Raw genomic sequence first — 6,780 nt, 5'->3', positions numbered from 1 at the left:
AACTTCTTAACTTTCTTGCCAGCAATGATTATTTCCCACTAGTTCAAATATGTTAGTTAATTGAGACTCAATATTATTATTCTTGATATTTCTAAAAATGCCTTGTTTTTACCTTTGGTTTGCAGTGCATAGACGAGACACAAGTAAATTAGAGGAAACAGCTTTCTATTTCTAATCAGATTCACATTCACAAAACACAAAGGTCAAATCAGATTCTTATTTATAAATATTTTTCATATATATATATATACTTATTCCTAATCCCTCTGTATATACTATTATATAATATGGATTCATGAGAAAGGAACACTTAGGATTAATAAAGGGTTCAAAAAGCCCAAATAATTTAAAATTTGAATACTTCATTCAAGTACTGAGAGTACCCTTCATTTGAAATATTTTATATTGACACCAATTTCTTTGTATTCCTTTGTATTCCCTCCATTCCTCATTACCGGACTTTTAAAACTCTAAGTGAGAAGACACATAAGTTTTGGACTCATTTTGATTAGTCCATGCCACATTTTATCTCTATTGTAGTAAAAGATCTTCCTCTGAAATTCTTACTTTCAGCTCCATCTCATAACCTGCAATGCTCCCCCCGACCCCAAACATGCTGCTCTGTTAACTCTGCCTTACTTTCCCTCCATTGTGTCAAGCAGAGATCTGGTTAAAAGCTGGATAAAGTAGGGACGGCTTACTGACAATACAGGTCACTAAACCCTTCAAACCTGCTTCCTCAATATTGTTCCCCAAGCAACAAGGCTTGTATCTTCCTGGAGTAGCTGTTTCAGAGAACACTCACACTGTTCCAGGAGTAAGTGGACCTCAGCACTAAATGTCTTCATGACTCTTCAGGATAAAAGGTACCGTTTATCGATCAAATAGGAGCTCACTATTAGAATTTAAAAACAAAAGCTAAACTTAAATGTTGAGAAATAGAAATACAGAAAAAAAGATATCTGTGCTGTCCATCCAGGTTTTACTGTATAAAAATTAACACAATCATTAAAGTTACTTATTTTCCACCATTTGGTATGTAATCCATAGTGCCCACCCACACTAGAATTTTCACAGCAGTAGAATATTATGCATTTAATATCTCAGTAATCATAACTATTAAAATAATCATACTAACACTTTGCACTTACTGAGTACCTTTCATCCAAGGATCTCAAAGTCCTTTCTAAACATTAATTACTTCTCCTAACACTTCTACCAGATAGATAAATGTCATTATCCCCATTCCCTTGGTGAGGAAACTGACACATTGAGGTTGTGACCTTTCCCAGGCTATGCAGTCAGGCTGTGCCAGTCTTGAGGGCGAGATCTCAGTGAACAAAATTCCCATCCTGTGCATTCCTCTCTCACTGCCTTACATTCATTCTAAGTAGGCTGAATTCCCAGAGAGTTGTTTTAAAATTGTTGATGAGCTGTAAAATAATTTTAAGAATATTCACAAATTCCCAATGAAACTAATATAAACAGGACCACAGGAATAGGATAGCATGTGAACATTTCCCTGACATGCATTTCTAAATCTGTGTTCCCCAAATGTCACAACAAATAAGACTGAAGTCTATAATCAATTTGTACTTGCCATGAGTCTTTTCTAAGTTTTCATAACTATGCCACATCACTGTTTTTACTTTCTGTACTTGCTCAATTTCTTTGTGGTGTTTCACACAGAAAAGTCTAACTCTCTAGCTGATTCAATTCCTTTTAAATTGGGATACTGTAGATAAAAATTGAAAATATCTGCATTCATTCCTTTTATACTTATGATGCTAAAAACTTTAAACATAGACAAATTTTTAAAAAACCCCTTGGCCTTCTGAGATGAAGCTTTTGGTTTATTCTTTCTCTATCTGTCTTGACATTCTAATTACCACTTAATTTTAGACCTTTCCTAGGTGATTTTTTTGTTTTCCAGTTTTACAGAGCTAAGTAATTTTTCATTTTAGTAGTTGATATTCATCGTGAATAAATGTCCACTGCAAAGATGGCATTGCACACTAAATTCAATTACATAACACAAAAATTCACACATACATGTAATTAAGGATGAGATAAGAGTTTTGGGGAGTCAGGCAATTATGTCCCAGACAAAAATTTATAGTACCAGAAGGGTATAGACAATGTCATAGATATTCCAATCCTATAAACCAATTCAGAACTAGTTATGCTAATGGTTTATGAATGTTAATTATAGAGTCTTGGATCTCCTAATATTAAGTTAGAGTCTTTTAAATACATAATGTTAAATTTGGTTCCAGAGCATCTACTTATCCAAGTCTAGAAATTCAGTAAAGTTGGAAGATAAAAGCAACGTATACTTGCTGTTCTTTTAACCATTTACTGATATCCTAAAGCTATTCAAGTAAATGTACCTTGTTTCAGGCAAGTGAAACTTGTAAAATTTTACCACCTTATCCACCATCTTAATATTTTGACTCTATTGAAATATATCTCATCTTGTATCCACTTTCTGTAATTTTCTTACTTTTCTTGCTTTTCTTATTTATCTTCTACCCACTGTCTTGCTATTCCATTTGCCAAAGGCTCACCACCAAACAGAGACTTGAGAATGCCCTCCACCAAGTAATGTGGATCCAAAATATTTTTATCCCTTTGTAGTGAGATTTACGTTGGTTTTTCTAAACTTTGGTGGTTTTATGTAATTAGATTGTTTGTCATAATCATTAAAGTAGCTCTTGTATTTAAGAAGCAACCCAGTTTTAGAAGCCAGAACTGCCATTTTGTTCAAATTGAGCACTTATAAAATTTATAGTTTCCTTATGTATGTTGTGATATTTTTTACCTTCATGTCTTCAATTTCTTAATTTCCTATTTTTGAACACTACACAATTTCTCATGTCATTCCATGTGCATCCCATTTTGTATGACATAGAAACCGAAAGTTACTTGGATTCAAGTTTCTGATAGGTGAAAACATTGGCAAAGAAGAAGAAAGATGATAATAATTGCAGTAAATTCTGGCCCATTCAAGGCACAAGCTGATGCTCAGATACATGTTTGAGAACTATCCTTCTAAAAGCTAAATCGTTCTTCAATATTGCTGGGATACCTTTCATCTTCTGAAAGTTACTGGAAAGGACGAGGTATATTTCACACACTTGTAATTGATTCAGAAATGCCTCTTTCCAACACTTACCTTTAAACACAGTTTCACACATCTGACACGTTCGGCTAACTAAACCCATGAGTCACCAAGAGCAGATTAAGTTCATCCCCTCCCTCACCCCCCACCCCAGGGCAGCATCAGGGCCAGACTTGCAGGCAGAGGGGCCCCAGGCAATCTCTTCAACCTCCCACAGGATAATTATTGAGTAATCACTCAGGGCAAGGATTAAGTTGTTGCAGGTTAAGAGGAACAAGACAGGGTGGGCAGAGAATAATATGGTTCCGCCGAAAGCTTACCTGAGATGTTAGTTTAAAATACTTCTTTTGGTAGAATATGGTATACCCCAGGAAGAAAAGTCTCAAGAGTTAAAATATTCATATTTAAAAAGAAAGTTGTGGCATGGTTGACTGCATATCACATGAGGCAGGGTTCATGGATATTAGGAGTGAAAAACTTTTCTTTTAAATTGAGTTAAATAGAAGTAAACATCTGAGAAAAAAATTTAAGAGCTATGTAGCAGCAAAAAGAAAACGAAAATTTTTCTTAAGAACAAAGGAATCTATAATACATTTCATTCATTTAAATAACAGAAATACCAGAGGAATATGGCTATATATATTTTTCAAACCAATGTAAACATACTTAAGTTCATATATTGTGGATGTTTGAGAAGAGACTACGAATTCCAGGAGTGAGAAATAGAGGTCGATTTAGGCTCAGGAAAGGAGAGAATAGATATGTGAAAATGGAGACCAGAAGAAATTAGAAATACCCCAAGGCAAAATGACCTTATTTTTCGTTTCCTGTGTTCCTGATTACCTGTTCCAGTACCTCTGTGATCCAGTTCCCCTTAGCTGTTTGCTACCACTGCCTGGATGAAAGGGGCTGTACTTTGCTAGCTCATCCCCCTCCTATCAGGCTGGGCAACCACCCATCCATATCAGTTTCAACCCTGTCTTCCTCCATCATCTCCCTGGGGAGACTCATTTCCCCTCCATCTACTTCTGGTAACTGAATCTGGCCTAGTCTTTCATATCTGTGTATATATTCATGTGAAGCAAATAATAAGGAAAGATCTCAAATCTCCTTCTTATAACATTTTAAGAAAACTCTTCATATGCATTTTTGACCAATAAGTTGTATTTGACACAATTAATTGTTAAAATTATATTCAACCCAAATCGCTTTCCTAGCATAAAAAATAGTACATTCAATTTTTTTATTTACATGTTTAGCACCTCTGATTGATATTGAGCTCCTCTATGAAAAGGCTGTGTGTTACCCATGTTTGTGGTTTTAGAGTCGAGCATTATACCTGGCACAAAGCAGGTACTGAATACAGTTTTTAACTTAAAGAATGAAGTGGCAGTGTTTATTCAGAGGTTACATTCATTTATTCAACAAATATTTATTGAGTTCTTACTGTGCATTAGATACTAATGACATTGCGGATACATCACAAAGTGATACAGAAGGAGTGCTCTGTCCTCAGGATCCTACATTGAGCTACAGATACAGGAATGTAGCTTTTGTGAAAAACAAGTTAGAAACATTCAGATTTGGGAGAAATCAAGGCATCAAATCATTTGCTGCCATGAAAACAAATCAGTTCTGGAAAGAGAGAGTGTATAGAGGGAAAAGAAGGCCAAAGACATAACTAGTGTCCATAGTCAGGACTATATGTTGCCTTTACTCATAACATTTTTACAGATGACTGAATAAAAGTAGTTACTCTGATAATAATTGTTAATAAGTACTAGATATATCCAAAGAACATATACAATTATATTTGAAAAAATAAACAACAATATTTGATTCCAGGGTACTGTAAAAGTATTATGTTAATTAATTATGAGATTTTTTTTAAAAGCAACTAAATTGAACAGATTTTAAATAAAATTTGGAATCTTTCTTTCAAAAGCACAGTTAAAATAAAGTAAAAAAATCATTTATACCTCAATAAAGCAGTTAAAAAAAAAGTAGCTAAGTAATAGTTTTGTCATTTGAAAGTTGTTCAGCTGTTTGTGACATAAATAGTATACTTGTTTATTGATCACATTAGCACCATCTTTGAATAAATGATTTTACAGGGTAGATATGAGTCAAGTTACCTGGAAATTAACAATACATTTCTTGTATCTAGAATTTCATACTTCCTTTTAAGTTGCTAATTAGAAAATACTGAAAATATTATTATAACCTCTTATTAATAAAGAGAACAAAGCCAAAATTTCAAAATAGTCATATATAGAATTATACCAGGATATCGAAAATCCAAGTTAATGTCTGTGAGATGTTCTGTGAATAGCTCAAAACAGTGCAAGTTATCTATAACTTTAGAGTAAGTTCTTATAATTTCCTATTCTTTGGTCAGTGTCTGGGTTTAAATTCTGGCTTTGTTCCCCATGAGACAAGTTAATTAGCACAGGACTAATTACTTAACATTGTTAGGCCTCAGCTATCTCATTGTATAGTGGGGATAATGATAAGGTTGTCTAGATAATTAAATGAGATAATCCATGGAAGGCACAGCCTGACATATACATACATATATTCTGATTTTTAAATTATGTGGTCATATAATATACCCCCTTCTAAGCCTTTTCCATTTAATAATACATCTTATAGAGGAGAACTCGAATATTTGTTGGATGAATGATTTGAGTAAGTGATTCTTGTGCACATGAATCACCATTGTTTTTCAATAGCTTCAGTGTACTTTGAGACAGACATACTATGATATATTCAATAACTTCTTTTTTGATCGACATTTAATCTCTTACATTTCTGAGTCTTTATTATCATTATTAATACTATTAGTATAGTTAATTTCTTGACTGCATTCGAGAGGCACTCACTTTCTCTAATGGAAAACTAAAAACTGCACTACCCAGATTCTCTTGCCTTGAACATTCTGGATGTCAATTAGGTTTCCCTAAAGGGATGTACCCATGGGAGTTGTAGAAGGTGTGTATGAGGTGGAGCCCGCCTATCTGCCTATTTCGGCTATTTCTATTAGATAACAAAGTTGCTGGGACCCCTGAAGTATGATGAATTCTGTCCCTTGCTGTTATGTTAATGTTTATTATTGGCACAATTCATGGTCTGGCCTTCCCCCTTGACTTGATGAGGGCCTTGGCCACCTTGACTCCATCTTGGTTGCTGCTGCTGGCTCAAACAGCCACATGATAGCAGCCTCAGCAATCCTCTTTGCAGTCCTATCTTAGAGGCCCACTTCAGCCTCACCAATGGTCCCCATATTCACTAGTTTAGCTCTGATCATATGTGTTCCTGCTGAGTGTACATGAAAATGCTTAGGCTCCATTCACGCTGCACGTGATCCAAGGGCAGCTCTAGAGAGATAAACACAAGTCTTCCCTTCTCCTAACCACGCTGTGCCACTGGGCTTGCTTGTTGATACCTCCAGGATGGTGCTGAACAGCCTGGCAAGTTCCCTATGTTAGGAATATCAAATGGGGAAAAAACTCCAGAAGCCTCTCTTCTGTTAGAATTCTCCTCGTATTTTTCTGGATGTTTCCAAAGATATCCTTTCTGTGGAATGTTCCCAGAGGAGACATAGGAAGAGATGACATAATCATCTGCTTTATTTAACTCTACTTCTCTCTCCCTTCTCC

Source organism: Equus quagga, chromosome 6 (genome assembly GCF_021613505.1).
Source record: "Equus quagga isolate Etosha38 chromosome 6, UCLA_HA_Equagga_1.0, whole genome shotgun sequence".
NCBI lineage: Eukaryota > Metazoa > Chordata > Mammalia > Perissodactyla > Equidae > Equus > Equus quagga.
Note: the sequence above shows the minus strand (reverse complement) of the source record.